This window comes from Durio zibethinus, chromosome 8, assembly GCF_047325235.1.
Source record: "Durio zibethinus cultivar Kanyao isolate XHJ-2024 chromosome 8, ASM4732523v1, whole genome shotgun sequence".
Lineage (NCBI taxonomy): Eukaryota > Viridiplantae > Streptophyta > Magnoliopsida > Malvales > Malvaceae > Durio > Durio zibethinus.
This window is the reverse complement of record NC_143169.1, coordinates 23,156,526-23,177,365: the sequence shown is the minus strand read 5'-3', so window position 1 is coordinate 23,177,365 and position 20,840 is coordinate 23,156,526. Positions and strand designations below refer to the sequence as shown.

General features: G+C 33.3%; 2 pseudogenes across 1 annotated transcript; one reads left to right on the top strand and one right to left on the bottom strand.

The window, feature by feature from the left end:
• The first annotated feature begins 6,161 nt into the window (after positions 1 to 6,161).
• LOC111278447 (ATPase 10, plasma membrane-type-like) lies at positions 6,162 to 17,568 on the top strand (annotated as a pseudogene).
• A 336-nt stretch (positions 17,569 to 17,904) lies between these two features.
• LOC149517638 (triacylglycerol lipase OBL1-like) lies at positions 17,905 to 20,840 on the bottom strand (annotated as a pseudogene). The gene is made up of 6 exons (XR_016344242.1): positions 20,498 to 20,840; positions 19,838 to 20,066; positions 19,648 to 19,689; positions 19,180 to 19,449; positions 18,725 to 19,116; positions 17,905 to 18,403 (listed from the first exon to the last, which is right to left on the bottom strand). The product of XR_016344242.1 is annotated as a triacylglycerol lipase OBL1-like (transcript).

The following is a 20,840-nucleotide window of genomic DNA, read 5'->3' as shown; positions in this document are numbered from 1 at the left end:
ATAAAATTAATACAAAAATTAATTTTATTCATCAATAATTAAAATTTTCTATCCAATGTGGGATATACCACGTTCTAAACTACCAATAATCCTTCACTAGTTTAGAATGTTGGTGCTTAATTTTTATCATTCACACAAATAAATATCATAAATACAAAAAAATATATTTCGATTTAAACCTTCAATTAGAGTATATATCTTAAAATCCTAACGAAATTGATGGTGTCCGCAGATTAAATCTCAACTTCTAGTATTGGAATTAAAGATATAACACACATAATACTTATTTATTCTTCTGTTGGAGGTTTATAATCGCTTTTAGCACTATTATGGCTATATGCTTATCCTATTCATAAATGTTTACAAGAGCCCTAATTATTTTTGTTGAAACGACACACTTGTATGTTTATATAGGTAGACTTTCCATTATGTTTCCATTGTTTTAGACATTTAAAACTTCATTAAGAGCATAAAAACTCATCCTTCTCATATAATGGATCACACTAGTTTTTAAATTTTGAATAGATTGTACTAGTATTTAACAGACATATAACAATAACTTGTTTTTACCCATTAAACTTTGTAATTAGAGGTTACTAATTCAAAGTTGGGTTTCCATTATCGATGTCTAATTGTAAGGGTTTAAATCCATTCTACTTGTAGTACTACTAACTAAATATTTTGGAATACAATTTTCATTTATAGTAATTACCCATACTTGAGATTGAATCTCTAATATAATCACTTCAAGCTAATATGTCTAAACTTTTTATTTTGTATATAATTTATATGCTTAACCAAATATTTTGGAATTCAATTTTCATTTATGACAATTACCCTCACTTGAGATTGAATCTCTAATATGATCATTTCAAGTTAATATGTACAAACTTTTCATTTTGCATATCATTTATATGCTCAAAATATTGTTGTCTCATTCTTATAATTTTAAAAAATAGCTAGTTTTGGTTGTGGCCATAACTCTATATTTATTAATTTCAACAATTCTATTTTCATACTTACATTTTTAATATAATTATACTTATAATACAATTGGATAAACTCAATGAATAAATCAAACGATTTTAATCCTTTTAAGATTTTTAAAGACCTTTTTATGACTTTACTTTAATAAGTGTTTAAATTTATTAGCTTGTATAATTTTCTCATTAAATTATACTAAAATTTTACAATACTATGATGTAATTTTTATTTCTTTTGGTTCTTATCACCCCCACTATGTGCAAGTATGCATTCTTTGATTAAAGAATATCTCATTCAATTATCAAGATATTATATATACTTAATCATGTTGCCATTTCATTTATCTTTTTACTATTTTGTGGGTTTTTTCTTTTAGTAGGAGGCCTCCAAATCTACCCTTAGTGAAAGATAATTAGTTGATATCTTAATATTTCAATAAAAGTTTCAAAACTTTTATATTTTAACTCAATATAAGAATTTACTTCAACAAGCAGATTTTAAATATAATCATGCTTCTATAGTCTCATTTTAAGACTTTTATGTCAATTCATAAATATTTATATGAATCTATTTCATCATGGACACTATTAATAATTTTTTTTATTACCACGAACAAAACTATTTTCATCACCCAAATGGATTAAATAGCATTCTTTTTGCTATTATAAAAGTTTTCAAATTCACAAGATCTTTGAAACACTCATAGCTTCCAAAGTAAATATACTTTAAAATTTTCACTATATAAAATTATAGATGATAAATCATTTGTACAGTCCATGAAGTAGACTATATACATAATAAAAATTACCACAACATGATCAATATTGTGACATTAATTTTGGCTTATGGCTATTCTAAGCCAACCATAATAATCTACCCCATACTTACAAATCATGTAGATTTGGCTGTTAAAATTATGTCATTTATAATGATGGCTTTTAGTAAAAACTAATTATCTCAAATGTTATCATCAGTTTTCAATGCATATAGTAATTGCCCAATGACCAATTCTAAGTTCATGATTATTGAAGCCTCTAAACTTGATTTTAAAATTTTATAAGAACTTTATTTCTCTACCATTGTGTAGCCTATCTATCTCTGTTATTTACTACCTTTAATTAGTTAAAATATTTTTGAATATATAATAAATTCAAACTTTACTCATATGATCAATATGCCTATATACAATAAAAGTCTATAGTATATTTAACTCTAATTTCAAATACTTTCACAATCATTTTGTGACCAATATGTTCATATCTAGATCACCATATCAATGCAAGTCATGAAACATGAATCCAAATAATCATTTTCATAAAATAGTATAAACAATAATTATAATATAAATTTTATTCATATTTCATGCAAAACTTCGTGATGAATTTGCATTGATTAAATCATTGATTGGCTAACTCTAAGGCTTACAACTTTCACAAACCAATATTATTATCTAAGCTTATATGTCAATATGGTATATAATTAGCCACATCCTTGCCACTATCATGAAACTATTAAAAACCTCGAAAACTTGTTCACTTTTCATTTTAACAGCCTATAAAAGACCATTTTTTTAGGGTTCAAAAAGCAAAAATACCTTCATTATCTTTAACCAATAATGTATTAATTGGATGATGGCATTCTATCTCCATAGTCCATATATTTCTTATATGTATAAGAAAGAAAATTTCATCTCATTTAGTTCATTTTCGTAATATATGATAAACTTTACCAATGCTCTCCATGCCATCACAAAATGGAATTAAACATATGCATGTCTTGGTGTCTTTGGAACATTGAATTTGCATATTCTTTTTTAGTTTATAAACATGCCTAATTAGACATTGATGAGCATCCTTTAAAATGCTTGTAACTGACAAATATTTCAATATTTTTTTTAATGGCATGCCTTTTCGTTTAGTTAATATCTCATATGCGAAAAGCAATGATACTTTTTTTTTTAACCATCGATTAACTTTTTGACAGCTTTGCATAATTTTCACTTTGTGAGTGTTCACAATAAAATTTTATTTTGTAAAATCACTTCTAATATAATACAACTAGTAGGTAAAATATATGTTACACTGCCCATATTTCTAATAATAATTATTATTTGGTTTATTAGCCACCAATTAATCCATAAAACACCATATCTTAATAATAATTATTCACATATATCAATTTAATTTTAATTGGTTTTCATGAAAATTAAATACTAGTCAAATTTTGAACCACTAATAAATTTTAAATATATATATCAACTTTTGATTTATAAACAATCAACAAAGATAGAATCATACAAATAGTTTGACTCAATTTATTATATCAATTTTGATGCCATGATTTAATAATAAAACTAATCTTCTAGCTAAATCTTATTTTTGTACATATATTCTCTACTTGTATCTAATTTCCTATGATAAATTTCTTTATTCATTTTTGATTATTTTCATAGAAACTATAGGACAATTTGTATGTTCTATATATAACCAAAACATGACAATTAAATAATCGGTCATTCCATTAGAACCTAATTTAATTCGTTATTTGATAACAAGTGATAATTTTTTTGATCGTAAATCAATTCATGTCTTTCTCTTTTATGTTTTCAAGCTATTTCCTATTTTGGTCTTTATAAGTATCGATTTTTCAAATAAATATAATATAATTCATTAAACCCAATTGTTGAGTCAATTTTAGTATATGCATATACTTATGCAATGTAATCAATATTTTGCATATTATATTTTGACTTTACACGCTAATGAAATAAATTGTTAACGTGTTATCTCATTCAGTCAATCTTTTTACCAATAATTATGCAAAAAATAAAATACATACATTTAATGAAGATCCTTATGAAAATTAACATTTTGGTCCATAGAAACATTAATCCTTTGACACCTTGAACCTTCTCTAATATTGATCTTCAAATCATGCCAATTTCTTTTCCTTGTATCTTCTTCATGTGGAGTATAAATTTCTCATAATTACCTTCAAATTGTTAGAAAAAAATAAATAAGAGAAGAAAAATAATAAAAAAGAAATTTGACTTTGAGGTGAAAATAACACTTTCTTAAAGGTAATTATGCCTTTAAGATATAACAAAGCCTTAAACTCTCTAATCAGAAACAGTAAAAATAGTTACACTGAAAGATTTATTTATAATAAATAAACAGACATAAACTTCTATTCAGATGATTATGACTCTCTATATAATCATGACCTTTATGAATAATAATTTATTTATATTCAAATAATTTTAATCATTTGTCATATGATAATTATTTATGTTCAAACATAATTATTTAAAATATAAATAAAATTAATAAAAAAAATTAATTTTATTTATCAATAATTAAATCTTTCTATCAATATGAGATACATCATATTCTAAATTACCAACAATTAATCATCAAGCTACTTTGTTCAAGTTGAAGCAAACATTCTCCGTTACACAATACCAAGTTGAATTTGAAAATACTTCTAATCACGTCTCTGGTTGTCTGAAGAGAATTTACTTAATTGTTTTATTTCTGGGTTGCATTCTGATATTCAAGGAGAGATGGCAATTTTTAAATCTCAATCACTTACACAAGCACTGAGCCTTGCCATACTTTTGGAATCCAAGTTATCAAATTCACGAGTTCCTTCTTATCGACCTCCACACATTTCATCACCACAGCTACTGCCACCAACACCACCTCTCAACCAACAGGCTTTTCTTATCAGACGTTTAACTCCTCCTGAAATGTAGGCTTGTCGTACTAAGGATCTTTGTTTCGATTGCGATGAGCAATACAAGCCGTGCTATGTTGTCGTACTACACCATTCTTACTCTTGCAAGCGGAGGATGATGATCCACCACCAGATCCTCCTGATTTGAATCGTTCTATGACACCAGCTCTGGCTTCAATACCACGGCCACCTTCCCCACAGAATTTTCTCAAAATGATCCCACATATTTTTAGACATCCCTTCAAGCTTTTTTGGGTGTTTCTTCTCTTCATTCAATGAAACTTATAGGGCATATTACAGGACATCCAGTAACTGTGTTGATTGATTCTGGCAGCACTCATAATCTGATTCAACCACGGATTATAAAATATCTGGAACTACTAGTCCAACCATTCTGGCAGCACTCATAATCTGATTCAACCACGGATTGTAAAATATCTAGAACTACTAGTCCAACCAGCTCTAAAGTCTCTGTAACAGTAGGAAATGGTGATTCTATTGTCTGTGCAGGATTTGGTTCTATAGTGCACTCATCTTTTCTTTCTCTCTCTATTTCTAAACGTATCAAAATCCAAATATTTTTGGGCTTCGTCTTTGTGTTTGGGTCTTAGTGACCGTTAGGTTTGGAAGAGCAAGTTTTGAAACGCCAGGCGGCATGTTTTCTACGCAAAATTGATTCCAAAACTATATATTTGCATGTGTTTCTCTTTAGTCAGGACTCTGATCCTCAGTTCTATTGTTATTTCTGTAATATGATGTGATCTGTTCTTCGATCCTAGTTATAATTAGGGCATGACCGCGAGTGGTTTGGATTAGGGCTGCATTGAAAGATTCTTATAGTATATAGTAGTTTTTCTTTTAGTACTCGTAGAGTTTGAATGCATAGTAATTTTTATGACTATGTTGAAAATGGGACACTAGAAATTTGATTTAAATTTTAAGGGTGCAAATAAACCCACCATTACCGAACTTTGTTATGTTTGTGATGTATTCATTTAACTAATGAATCCTAAAATGTTGTTCGTAATAGTTTGTTAAGTTAATAAACAAATATAAATAAACAAAAACCAAATACATGAACTGTTCTAATGAATTGAATATGAATGAATTTTAATTTGTTCATAATTTGTTAATTAACAAAACTGAAATGTTATTTGTGTTTATTTGTTAAGCTTAATAAATGAACATTAACAATTAGAAACCAAACATATTCAAGTAATGTTTGTCAAACTTTATGTTCATTTATACATCCTAGTTTGATTCTGAGTTTAGTATAGTAACTTGTTCCCGGAACAGAATTGACCTGTTAATTTAAGGATATGCGTATGGTCCAACTTTTCAGCAATGACATGATTCATGATCTCATTTGCTCTTTCTAATCTTTGTAACTTAATTATATGCTGCATTGACGGGTTTAAGTTCAAAACTGTGTAAGATGAATAACATCTTGGTCCATCTTGGCTCCATGATTTTACAGCTTGAATCATGAGTGAAGAGCTTGATAAACCTTTGCTAGATCCTGAGCATTTCAACCGGGAGGGGATTGATTTGGTGAGTTGTCCTACAGCAGATAATTGACATTTCCAGTATTTTGGAATTCATAATTGTATGATAACTAAATCAATTTTCAAATACCCTGTTTCTAAAAGGAACGCTTACCACTAGAGGAAGTTTTTGAGCAACTGAGAACATCCCGGGGAGGACTTGCATCTGAAGATGCTGAAGCTAGATTGCATATTTTTGGCCCAAATATGCTCGAGGAGAAGCCGGTGACCACCACTATTTGGAAACAGTTTTGTTCCGTACTATAGCTTCAAAACTACCATTAAAGTAAGACCTTGTCGCCTATTAGTGCACCAAAATTTTCGCTAGATCAGGATCCTGTTAGGTTAGAAGTGTAACCATTCATGACAATAAATTGGAAAGATCTTTTTTAGGCTGGAGATGGCCGTGGGATATAGAGGTAGTTTATTTTGATTTCATTGAAGCACTGTGATAATGCACAGAGGAAATTACAGGACCAAGTCAAAGATGGCTTCCTGACCAAGTGGGATTTTAAATGGGTCTAAAGTTCATTCTGTGAAGATTGTTTGCCCCAAATGTTCAATAAGCATTGATAGGCATAAAATGGGTCAAACTGTTTCATTTCCCAATCTATAGAGTGCAAGCGGAGCATATAGAAAGTACCAGTTCCTTGGCCTTTTTTGGGCAACATTACTTTTAATTGCCATTTTTTGTATCAAAAGCAGTTTACATGTTATCCAGTTGGAGTAAATGAGTAATTGTTAGTTTTTTTCTAATCCAGGAAAACAAGTTTTTGAAGTTTCTAAGTTTTATGTGGAACGAACCCTTTGTCATGGGTCATGGAAGCTGCAGCTGTGATGGCAATTGTCCTTGCACATGGTGGAGTAAGTTATATATTTCACCAAGCACTTTTCAGAGATTGAATGTCTTATTCAAATTCTTTTATCCTGCTTACTTTTGTTATTAAGGTTATCCTGATAGCTTTCTTGGTTTGTTTATTTCCTGACTGGCAGGACTTTGTAGGGATTGTGTGCCTTTTGATTATCAATTCAACGATTAGTTTTATAGAGGAAAACAATGCTGGAAATGCTGCAGCAGCACTTATGGCTCCAAAAACAAAGGTGTGTCCCTTCTTTTTGGTGCCTTCAAATTACGTTTCAGTTTAAAATGTCAGCATTAACTTTTATTCCCTCCTTTGGAGAAGAAAGCCTAATTTCAGAAACTCTTATCCTATGGCACTCCATAATTTTCTTTAAATTTCTTTAATGCCTTTGTGCATACAACAATTTGTCAATTTGCATAATCTTTTTTTTGCAGGTACTAAGAGATGGGCAGTGGCAAGAGAGAGATGCAGCTATTTTAGTACCGGGAGATATAATTAGCATAAAACTTGGGGGTATCATCCCTGCAGAGGCTCGCCTTCTGGAAGGAGATCCACTTAAAATTGATCAGGCAAGTGCCTTTTCACATAGTAAAGAACAGGCAAATCTGCTAGGCTTAATATTTGTCACATTTGATTGTCTGTATTTATTCCTATCAATTAAATAACAGAAGAAAATCAGGTAAAAATTTCTAGTTGCAGTCAGCCCTTACTTGAGAATCCCTTCTATTAGGAAAATGGGGTCCAGTCCCATGTCAGTGGTTTTGGACCAAGTAAAGGCTACACAGAGCCCTAGCTACTTAATAAAAAAGAGGTGGGGTTGTTTTATGTGTGTGTCGAAAATCAAGCAGAGAAAGAAGAAAAGCCAGGAAAAGCAGAGAGAGAAAAAGGAGAAGGGAGAGTTGGTGAAACGGAAGTCAATCCGTAGTCCGATTAAGTTGAAACCTTGTCAGGAGGTTTATGATTCAGAGTTCTACATTCTGAACGGTGAAGATCGGGTTTGAAGCTCTCTAGGAATAAATCCAGGGTGTATTTGTTGAGTCACTTATTTGGTGAGATTTCTCTAATTGTTTCTCTAGTTGTTATTAGCTCTAGTTTTAGCTAGAGAAGAACTTTGTATAACTATTATTTGATAGTGAAGATTTTTCTGGTGGCCCGTGGTTTTTTTTCCTCTACACTGGAGGGTTTTTCACGTAAATCTTAGTGTGCTTTATTTTTTCTGTGCATTTGATTATTGATTGTTGTCTATTGCTTCTGTATTGTTGTGATTATTGCTTCAGGCGCAACAAGTGATATCAGAGCGAGGGTTATTTTGAGACATCGATACAGAAGCAACCTAGGATAGAAGTAAATTCTGTTTGAGATCATGGAGGGTGATACAGGTTTCATGATAAAATTGACAGCATCGAATTATTCAATTTGAAAGCCTATGATGGAGGATCATGTATATTGCAAAGATTTGTATGAGCCAGTATTGAGTGATTCGGCTAAACCAGCAGATATGAAAGATGAAAGCTGGAATAAGCTAAGTAGAAAGACGCTGGCTACAATCAGAAAATGAGTTGATATCAGCGTGTTTCATCATGTAGCGTAGGAGTCAGATGCTCACATTGTTTGGAAAAAATTGGTAGCATTGTATGAGAGAAAAACAGGTATGAATAAAGTTATGCTTGTTAAAAAGCTTACAACTTTACAGTACAGAGATGGACGATCTGTTACAAAACACTTGAGTGATTTTCAAGATATATTTAATCGGATGACTACTATGAAGCTTAAGATGGATGATGAAATGAAGGCATTATTTCTTTTGGGTTCATTGCCAGACAGCTGGAATACTCTAGTTGTGACTGTTCTTAATTCAGCTCCTGATTATAAGATAACATTGGAGATGGTAAAGGACAGTATGCTTAATGAAAAAGCAAGGCGAAAAGATGTAGACCCTGGGAATCAAGCTCTGGTCACAGAGAATAGGGGTAGAAACATCGACAGAGGTCAGGACTCAAAAAGTCATGGTAAGTCTAAACATAGATCCAAGTCTAGAGGTAAAGTGAAGTGTTTTCGTTGTGGTAAGGCTGGTCATATAAAACGAACTGTAGAATCTTAAAGCAAGAGCGAAAAGATGAGAAAGGCAAGAGTTCAGATGATGGTAATGTTGCAGCAGTGAATTCAGATAGTGATTCAGTTACTTTGATTTGTACACATGGTGATTGTAATCATGTTAGTGATCCCGACATTGAGTGGATAGTTGACACAGGAACGGCATATCATTGTGTTCTTAAGAGAGAGTTATTTACAACTTACAAAGCAGAAGACTTTGGTTGTACCAAGATGAAAAACAAGAGTGTGTTGCAGATTGTTGGAATTGGTGATATTATTGTACAAACTAGTACAGGCTGCATGTTGACTTTGAGGGATGTCAGACACATTTCAGATATGAGAATGAACTTGCTTGCTATTAATATCCTTGATAAGAAGGGATATGAAAATCGATAAAAGAATAGACAGTGGAAGTTTCTCAAAGGATCTATGGTAGTTGTAAGGGAAAAACTATGCTGCATAATGTATAAGACATGGATGCAATTGAACGGTAACCAGGTAAATACCGTTAAAAATGATGCTTCAGCAAACTTGTGGCACAGGAGGCTGGCACACATTAGTGAAAAAAGGTTACAGGTTTTGGCAAGGCACTCTCTCATTCCCTTGACCAAATATATGTCTATCGATTCATGTCATTATTGTTTGTTTGGTAAGCATCATAGAGTTTTTTTTCGTAAAAGTTCTCAGAGAAAAGAAAATATATTGGAATTAATTTATTCTGACGTATGTGGTCCTATTGAGGTTAAGTCATTAGGTGGTAGCAGATATTTTGTTACTTTTATTGATGATGCTTTACGTAAGACTTGGGTGTATATGTTGAAATACAAAAGTCAGGTACTACAGTATTTTTAAAAATTTCATGCCATGGTTGAAAGGAAGACAGGGTTACCCTTGAAGTGTATTCGAACTGATAATGATGGGGAATACACATCTAAAAGCTTTGAAGAGTATTGCTCAAAACATGGGATCAGGCATGAGAGGACAGAACTTGGAACACCGCAGCATAATGGTATAGCTGAAAGAATGAATCGCACTATTATGGAAAAAGTCAGATGTATGTTAAGGATGGCAAAATTATCAAAGCCATTCTGGGGTGAAGCAATCAACACAACTTGTTATTTACTTAACAGGTCACCATCAGTTCCTTTGGGCTTTGACATTCCAGAAAGAGTGTGGACAGGGAAAGATACTTCATACTCTCACTTGAAAGTTTTTGGGTGTAAAACATTCATGCATGTGTCGAAAGAACAGAGATCAAAGCTTGACAGTAAAGCTACACAGTGTGTGTTTGTAGGATATGGTGATGAGGAATTTGGCTACAAGGTATGGGATCCAGTAAAGAGAAAGACAGTCAGAAGCAGGGATGTGGTCTTTCATGAAAAAGAAATCATAGCAGACCTTAAGAAAAATGGAAAGACTACACGAGTTACTGTTGAGTGTGATATTTCAACACCGATAGAGATTTCACAGGGAAAAGCCACAGATGGTGAAAATGGGCAAGAAACAGAACTTGGGGATATGAATGAGCCAGCCACAGTTGGTGATGAGCCAGATGCTATTAGTTTTGAACAGGGGGAGCAATCCTCTCTACCTGAGAGTGTTGAGCAGGGGGAGCTACCTTCGGCATCAAGTGATATAGAGTCTCAGCCTAAGAGATCTACTAGAGAGCGTATGCCATCTACCAGGTATCCAAGTTCAGATTTTATTTTAATTATCAGTGAAAGGGAGCCAGAAAGCTTCCAAGATGTGTAGGCTACTTCGGATAGAGAGCATTGGTTAAAAGCAATGAAAGAAGAGATTGAGTCATTGTAAAAGAATGATACTTATAATCTTGTTAAACTTCCAACAGGGAAGAGGCCATTAAAGAATAAATGGGTGTTCAAGTTGAAAAAAGATGGTGACAAACTAGTGAGGTACAAAGCTCGATTGGTAGTAAAAAATTTTTCTCAGAAACCAGGCATCAATTTTGATGAGATTTTTGCTCCAGTTGTAAAAATGAGTTCTATTCGAGTGGTATTGAGATTAGCAGCTAGTTTGAATCTTGAGCTTGAGCAACTTGATGTTAAAATTGTATTTTTGCATGGTGATTTGCAGGAGGACATTTATATGAATCAACCTGAGGGTTTTGAAGTGAAAGGGAAAGAGCACTTAGTTTGCAAATTGAAGAAAAGCTTGTATGGCTTGAAACAAGCTCCGCGACAGTGGTACAAGAAGTTTGATTCTTTTATGGTGAGTCATAGCTATAAAAGAACAGCAGCGGATTCTTGTGTGTATGTTAAACAATTCTCTAATGGTAACTTTATTATCCTATTATTATATGTTGGTGATATATTGATTGTAGGACAAGATGCTAGTATGGTTTGCAGGTTGAAAGAACAATTATCTAAGTCCTTTGATATGAAGAATTTAGGTCTAGCAAAGCAGATTCTTGGTATGGACATTATCCGGGATAGGAAAGCTGGAAAGCTGTGGTTGTCACAGAAAAAGTATGTTGAACGAGTGCTTGGTAGATTTAACATGCAACATGTTAAATCAGTTAGCAGTTCACTTGCCAACCATTTTCATCTAAGTAAGAAATCTTGTCCAGTGTCTAAAAAAGAGCAACTAGCTATGTCTAGTATTCCTTATTCTTCTGCAGTCGGTTCTTTAATGTATCTTATGATTTGTACAAGGCCTGACATTGCTCATGCAGTTGGTGTAGTGAGCAGATTTCTTTTTAATCCAGGGAAGGTTCACTGGAAAGCAGTGAAATAGATTTTTAGATATTTGAGGGGTACCTCAAAAATGTGCTTGACTTATGGAGTTTTACAACCAGTTCTAGAAGGGTTTACTGATGCTGACATGATAGGCGATCTTGATGGTAGGAAATCTACTTCAGGGTATTTGTTCACTTTTACAGGAGGAGTTGTATCTTGGCAGTCTAAGTTGCAGAAGTATGTTGCTTTGTTAACTACAGAGGCTGAGTATATTGCAGCAACTGAAACATGTAAAGAAATGCTTTTGATGAAACGTTTTCTTCTTGAATTGGGGTTGAATAAGAAAGAGTATGTGTTATTTTGTGATAGCCAGAGTGCTTTAGATTTGAGTAAGAATATCATGTACCATGCTAGAACAAAGCACATTGATGTTAGATATCATTGGTTACGTTCAGTGATTGAAGAACAACAGATGCTATTGAAAAAAGTCCATATTGATAAAAATGTGGCAGATATGTTGACTAAGATACTTCCCAGGAAAAAACTTGAGCTTTATAATAACTTGACCGGAATGAGTTCCCTGGCCAAGGTAAGTTCCAAATGAAACTGCTATGGTGATGAATCTCCTCTTAATGGGGCTGGAGGGAGAAATTATTAGGAAAATGGGGTCCAGTCCCATGTCAGTGATTTTGGACCAAGTAAAGGCCATGAGCCTTGATCTTTTATTTTACACAGAGCCCTAGCTACTTAATAAAAAAGAGGTGGGGTTGTTTTATGTGTGTGTCAAAAACCAAGCAGAGAAAGAAGAAAAGCCAGGAAAAACAGAGAGAGAAAAAGGAGAAGGGAGAGTTGGTTAAACGGAAGTCAATCTGTGGTCCGATTAAGTTGGAACCTTGTCAGGAGGTTTATGATTTAGAGTTCTACATTCTGAACGGTGAAGATCGGGTTTGAAGCTCTCTAGGAACAAATCCAGGGTGTATTTGTTGAGTCACTTATTTGGTGAAATTTCTCCAATTGTTTTTCTAGTTGTTGATTAGCTCTAGTTTTAGCTAGAGAAGAACTTTGTATAACTATTATTTGATAGTGAAGATTTTTCTGGTGGCCCGTGATTTTTTTTCCTCTACACTGGAGGATTTTTCACGTAAATATTGGTGTGCTTTATTTTTCCTGCATTTGATTATTGATTGTTGTCTATTGCTTCTGTATTGTTGTGATTATTGCTTCAGGCGCAACACCTTCCAGTCACCAAGAGGAGAGGAGATGAAGTTAGTCTTGACTGAGCCTGGCTTAAGTGTAATAGTCAGTGCGGTCTTGACTAGCAGAGCTATATTCCAAAAGATGAAAAACTATACGGTAGAGTATCAATCTTTTCTTCTGAACAGAAACTGTAGCTTATATCTTTAGTAATGAAAAACTGGCCACAGAAAATGTGGTCACCTGGATCACTAGTAATATTCCATAATCAAGAGTAACTTTATCTCGGTCTGACTTTAAGATAAGAGGTATTATAGCTAAAATACGACAAGGGCTTTTGTCATATTGCACATTTTAACACTTCAATATGCTTCAACTTAGTTGATAGTTACCAAACAGAAGCTAGCCTAGTTGGTTCTCACTAACTTGTTAAAACCTCAATTTTGGAGTATAAGTCAGAAGTTAAAAGCAGCATTTTTTCTATTGATACCCAGATTTCCAAATTGATAAAACTGACTAGCCTGCTTGAATGTGCAGATATATGCTGTCTCCATTTCAATTCGTATTGTTGTAGGCTAAATTTCTATCACGCTTCTAACTGTTCTGTTCACTTTCATGAACTTTACTACTTAAGGTTTCAAATACTGATCTGCTTTTCATAAATAACTATACTATTGCAGCTCGGTTTTTTGCTTCTAGCTCTGATATGGGAATATGACTTCCCACCTTTCATGGCTTTGATAATTGCAATTCTTAATGACGGTAATGTTCCACTCTATGACAGCCTTTTTTTGGATTTTTAATCAGGAACATTATGGCTTCATAAAAATTAAGTTTACCTTGGATAAATTAATCAGGAACTATCATGACTATTTCCAAAGATCGAGTAAAGCCATCTCCAAGGCCTGACAGTTGCCAGCTTAGTGAGATATTTGTAACTGGCATTGTCATTGGAACAAATCTTGCTTTGGTTACTGTCCTGTTTTACTGGATTGTAATTGACACTGATTTCTTTGAGGTATATAAACTTGTAATTCTTCTTTCCTCTTTCTCTCCTTGCACAGTTATTTTGGGAAAATAATTATGTTTCCTGAAAATCTTTTTGTGTTGCAGACTCACTTCAATGTAAAGTCTATATCCGATAATACCAAGCAAATTTCCTCTGCGGTATATTTGCAAGTTAGCATCATTAGCCAGGCTTTCATCTTTGTTACTCGTAGTCAAAGTTGGTCATTCCTTGAGAGGCCTGGCGTTCTCTTGATGTGCGCGTCTTTGGTGGCTCAACTGATAAGGTTCTATGAAAAATTTTCCGTTAAGAAACAGAAGGCAAATCAGGCAAAACCTGGTGCTTAACTCATTAACTTCATGCGGTCACCCTTAAGAAGTGACATGTAATAGGTTTGGGATTCAAATCCCAGTACATGCAACCCTTTTCCCTATCCCAGCAACTGCTTTCTTACCAAAAAAAAAAAAAGGCAAATCAGGCAAAGTTTTTAAACCATTAAATTTTGTATCCCATCTCATTGTGCAGGTGGCGACCTTAATTACCGTGTATGCAAATATTAGCTTTGCTTATATTAGCGGCATTGGATGGGGATGGGCTGGTGTTATATGGTTGTACAGTTTAATTTTCTATATGCCCTGGGATATTATCCAAGTTCACAGTTCGCTATGCCTTGAGTGGGGAAGCCTGGAACCTCCTATTTGATAGAAAGGTTAGTGCAACTGTTCCTGGTTTCATACTTGTTAGGTAATAAATCTGTGTTTGAGGCCTTGAAGAGACTTTTCAATGCTCTACATTTGCAACAGACTGCATTTACTTCCAAGAAAGACTATGGAAAAGAAGACCGGGCAGCCAAGTGGGCTCTTTCTCAGAGGAGCCTACAGGGCTTGATGGCTGCAGACTTGGATTTCAATGGTAGAAATCTAGATCTTCTTTGACAGCTGGGCATGACTCCTCCCGAGATTAAAACATAACACAATCATATTATTTTAAAATGAAATCTCAAAGTAATATAAAATTTAATTCATAATCATTGAAAAATATTTAAATAAAATAAGGTTATAAAAAATTTTTAACATCTGTGATATAACTAAATAACAAGTCTTCAAATATTCAATATCGAGTATTACAACTAAAAGAAATGATACTTCATAAAATTTTATTCTCTAATTAGTTCTCCAATACTCAAATTCTTCTAGCTCATCACAAGATTAATTATACTTATATTTCATATCATCTAATAATAAGGAATAAGTAAACCACAGCTCAACAAATATAGACTCACACACATTATCATATCAAACATTATTTTCATACGTATTATATAGATCATTCTAAAAATATTCGTCAACTCATAATGTCAAAAATAATTCAAAAATCAGCATTTTGTCAAATATTTTATAGATCATAAATCAATATAAAAACATGTCACCAAATCATGGATCAATTTGTAAAAATCATTATAAATCATCATGATCCTAAATTATCATTATCATTCATTTATCGTTAACTATGATCACTGTTATAATCTGTGATATTGACCGTACCGATAATTTCGTCATTATGATCATTACAAACTATTATAACCCGTTAGCCAGAGCCTTATGCAAACTACTATAACCCGTTAATAGGGTCATATAATCATGTTTATGTTAACTACAATTACCCGTTAGTTAGAGTTGTAAAACTAGTTCTGGTGTTGATGATCCTACTTTCTAGGAATGTAAAAACGTAGCTATCATAAAATCATTCCTTAAACATAAATCATTTTCTTATTTTATTTATAAACATGATCAATCATTTACATAGCAAAAACACAAAATAATCATATATTTGATCATATTTTCATATATTGAAAATAAAGAAATAAAATATTTGCTTATTTAGAAACATATATATAATTAACGGTGTATTCAAAATCATTTCAACATAACAGTAATTAATCAACCCATTTTTTAGACCAATTATACAAAAAATAATTAAGTTAAACAATAATTAACTCTAGTAACTAATTCTAGCAGCCTTCGCTACTTTCATTGAAACAATAATATCTCAAGATATTCAACTCAAAATTAAAATTTTTTAATGCGTTAAAATTTAGACTCGATAAATTTTCTAACCATATATAGCTCATCTCTTGATTCCTTGTGAATTAATTATAATAATTTTTGAAATCCACCTCATATGTTGTGTCAAATAACCTATATACCTTTTAGTAAAAATTATGTATTTATTCATAAAAAACTCTAAATTCAATTCCACTTATTTCGTTGAAAAAGTAAACTCACTAAACTTTCAAAATATATATGGCTTAATCTGTAAATCATTGTATAAAAATTAAGAGGAATTTCGTAATTCCTTCCTCTGTTATTACTAGACAGTTTACACATCTTTAAGTAAATATTAAATTACTCTTCATGAAAAACTCGAAATTGACTTCCGTTTATTTTATTGAAAAGTAAATTCAATAAGCTTTTCAAAGATATATAATAATCATAGTAGTATTTAATCTTTTAATACAGAATATTATTTTAATCCATTAGTCCCAACACCAAAATTCATATCAGGGTTCATATGAAACAAAAAATTTCCTTTCTATTGCCATCAAATTTTTATTTCCTATTTTAAAAGCAATAAAATCACATTACTAACAATGAAAACCTTAAAATTTTAAGGTTTCTGAATTATAAATTACACTCAAGACTTAATAATCAACACTCTAAAATTAAAAAAAAATTATTTATTCACCTCTAACATAAAATTTTCCTTGCAAATTTAATTATTACCCGGAATCCTTCAATTTGTCTTTTCTATATAAGAAAGAGAGGAGAACTAAAATTTTATTTTATTTTTTGGATTAATTGTCGATCAAAAATAATAAAATAAGATAACCATATTAAAAAAAATTGGATTGTTTATCAATAGCTCCTATGCATTTTTTATTCTCAGAGTCCCTCACTTATAAAAAAATACTTAAAATAATCTTTTTTCTTTTTTAAGAGTATTACAGAGCAGGCCAGGCGGCGTGCTGAAATTGCCAGGTACCTTCAACTTTCACCTATAGGCATCGGCTCATAGACATATATTAGCTGAAATGAGCTTGCTGAAACGTTTCTTTAGCTTTTGCAGACTCGGGGAGCTACACACTTTACAAGGCCATGTAGACTCAGTTCTGAGGCTTAAGAATTTGGATTTAAATGTGATCCAATCTGCACAAACGGTCTAAACAACAAACGTGAATATTGTATTTCTCGGTTTCCCAATGAAGGTATATCAAGCAGCAGTTGCTCACATAAGTATTTTTTGTCCAAGAGTCACTAAAAATGGAATGAGGGATCTTTGGAATGATGATCTCCTTCTTTTGGCTTTGAAGGTTAGTAATGCTTGTCAACATGCTTCTTTTAAATGAAAAACTCCTGCCATCTCTTAGTATTTATTGCAATTTTTTGATATAGAACAGGATTATTTGTCTTTAGATTTCAACATTCTTCTTTTCACTTGCAGAAAATTTTGTAGTATTTAGTCAAATCCCAAAATAATAAACCACCTGACACACTGGGATTTTTTCTTTGATGAATTTTCTCGAATTCTTCATGGCCTAGAGCTGGAATTAAGCACAATATATAGTCGACTCTGATACGCTCCTGTGCTCATCCCATCTGTGTCAAATGCTTGAATTTTCAACCTAGGTGGTGTCCTATATTAACAATAGCAGTTTACATGCACAAATTCTCCCATCATCACACACTTCAGTAGTTAAAACCCTATTATAACAGAGAATATAGATCGAACATCAAAATCTTTTCAGCAACAAATTCAATGTTGACAAATACACTGATAGAAACGGGTAAATAAAATGCTAGTAATGATAAGCGCAAAACAAACTGCGCACTGCGATTCAAACCTCACTTAAGAACAGAAATAAATGCTTAGAAAACACAACATTATCAAACCAATTACCTGTTGACCTCATTACTTGATGATTGGAATAGTTGCAAGCATACCACTAAAATCATTGGCAAGAGAAGAAACCTAGTACGTGGACATCTAAATAACACGCAACTTTCCTAGTCTCACAGAGTTGACATAATCTGTAGGGCAGTGTGCTGCTATACCGGGCATTGCCAATCCTAGTAGCCTGAAAAATGTGGAGAACCATCCTTCCTTGTACTCTGGTCCAACGGTGTAACCAATTGTCAAACTTCTTATTAACTCCCAAACCGCATTGAGATGTTCTGGGATCAGGTGTGTTTTCCCAATGTAATTTTTATTTGGCTCCTCATCCATTCTCTTTAAACAAGAACAAATAAAAGAAAGAAACCAACTCAATAATGATGAAGAACATCAAGCATTTATCATATAAAAAGAAACTAAGCTGTCTTGTCGTAGCAGTAAATCCAATTCAACACATTTCTAATTCATAACAATGCTTTAACTATTTTATATTTACATGAATGATATTATGATAGTAAGCACTAGTTTGCAGTGTTCAATGAGACCTTGATTCAACCAACAGATCCACATAAAAACACAAGGGATGGTCCAGATTTAGTACTACATGCATTTTTCTTGTTAAGAAAAGCTGTAAAACAGGTGGAGATAAGTGACTACCTGCTCAATATAACAGCTGTCGTGATAAAGACAACCCCAAAATGCTTATACAAGAAGGTTTTTTCATCATAAGGCAACCTAGGCACCAGGTCATTGCAGTAAACCACTCTGAAGTACTTGGGGACAGGATGATCTAAATGAGCTTCCATGAACCTCCAAAGCTGTTTGTCCCCAACCCTTGGCTGTCCAAATGTGTATACTCCCAACAACTTTTGAATTAGCTCCATCTCCTCATGTAGCACAAGCACTCTTGGAAACAAAATAGCAAGAGCCCCTCCTAAACTATGCCCAGTGACTCTATATTTCGCATTCTTGTGCTCTTCAAGCAAGCTCTTGAGCTTTTCTCTCACCATACAGTATGCAGTCATCTCCACCATTTCTGGCGGGATGCCCTTGCTACTGATACCAGCGGACCCTTCAGAATGGGCATCCACGTTTGAGGATTTTACTTCTGCAGCTTCTGAATAGGTGTGCTTCGTGCTCTTCTTCTGAAGATGATAATGAAAGGTAGCAGTATCCTCTCTGTTGCCGAAACCTAATGCCTCTAGAAATCCCATATCAAGTTTTCCTAATGTTGGAATTTCATACTAAAAGTTGTCGCAATCAGTACTCCAATCATCAGCATCAAAAAAGTTCTGTGCCCCGAAAGCTGATCAATATTAGATTTGCATCCTTAGGCTTGTCGCATAACAGAAAAGCTTGAGTGGATTTCTCCTTTCGGTAACCTATCACATGATTGTCAACCATAAAGGGAATCAATAAACTATTAAATGAAAGGGACCTTAAAACAAACAAATATTACTCTAGGGAACACAAAGGAAATAATCAAGTGAAAACAGGATACATCCATCCATAAGTGAAGCAGGAAACTCGCAAGTCCCAACAGATTCCAAGAAACACAAGTTACATTCAGAATGTGTCTCTTACCCAGCAGTTGTAGAAGTCCACGAAGTGCATTTGTATACGTTAGGTGTGTCGATTGCAAAGTCATTAGTGGACACCAGAAGTTGGTAGAATTCATAATTGAATCAATGATTACCAGAACAACATAAATGCAATTGAGTTCAGGGAAAGAGCAATGAGTAGCTTGCCTTCCAATGATGAACCACAACATTTCCAACACTTCAGCATTTTCTTATGCTAGCTTGGATGCCATCATACATAGGTCCATTGTTGCTCGGTCATCCAATTCAACATTTCTGATCCCCCCCCCCCCCCCCCGAAGCAGAATTATGCAAATGTTCCAGTAACTTTTCGCCCTGGTAAAGATCCATCCGCTCATCTAAGTGTCCAACAGTACTAATAAAATTCTTAGTGCCTCTCTCTGGTATAACAACTTCTCCTGCATCCCACAGTCATCTCAGTAGCCATAAATGCCATAGACAGAATTTACAATTGTACAAAACCATTAATTATCATGAAGACAAAGATCAAGGCAATCTCAACAGTAGTTTATATATATATGAGATGATAGTGTTGGATAAGGAAAGTGATTATAAGTGTTGAGATTCAAACCTGTTAGATGCCTCGGGTGACTGTATTTGATAGAGCAAAACAGCGGCAAATTCAAATTTTGAATAATTAAAAATGCTGGGTTTTCTTTACAATATCCTTAGTTACAAAACATGTGTCACTTTTGACATGCTTCAATCTACTAATATGTATGTAGAATTACTGAAATACATGTGTATCATACTGAAAAAGAAAGGACGAAAGAGAGAGAGAGAGAGAGAGAGAGAGAGAGAGAGAGAGAGAAGAGAGGGAATTAATTACCATGGAGAAGGATGTGGAATAAGCCAAAGAGAGAGCCATCATGAGAAATAAGATTGAGAAAGAAGTCAACGACATAGCCAGTGAACTCCATGGGCTTGCTGAATAAGTGAATGATCTTGCGTGCTACTATAGACGCCAAAATGACCCAACGGTGATCAGCCGCGTCTCTACCCACTATACCTTGGTCTGAGCTTTCCAGGAACCTTACCCCACTCTCTATGTCACCCCACAATGAGTACCTCATCAGGTCCAAAATCCCACCTCTCTCTGGCCTCAAGATCAGATGCCTGAAATTATCATCTGAAACATCATTCATGTCCTGGAATTCAGTGCTACTAGCCAT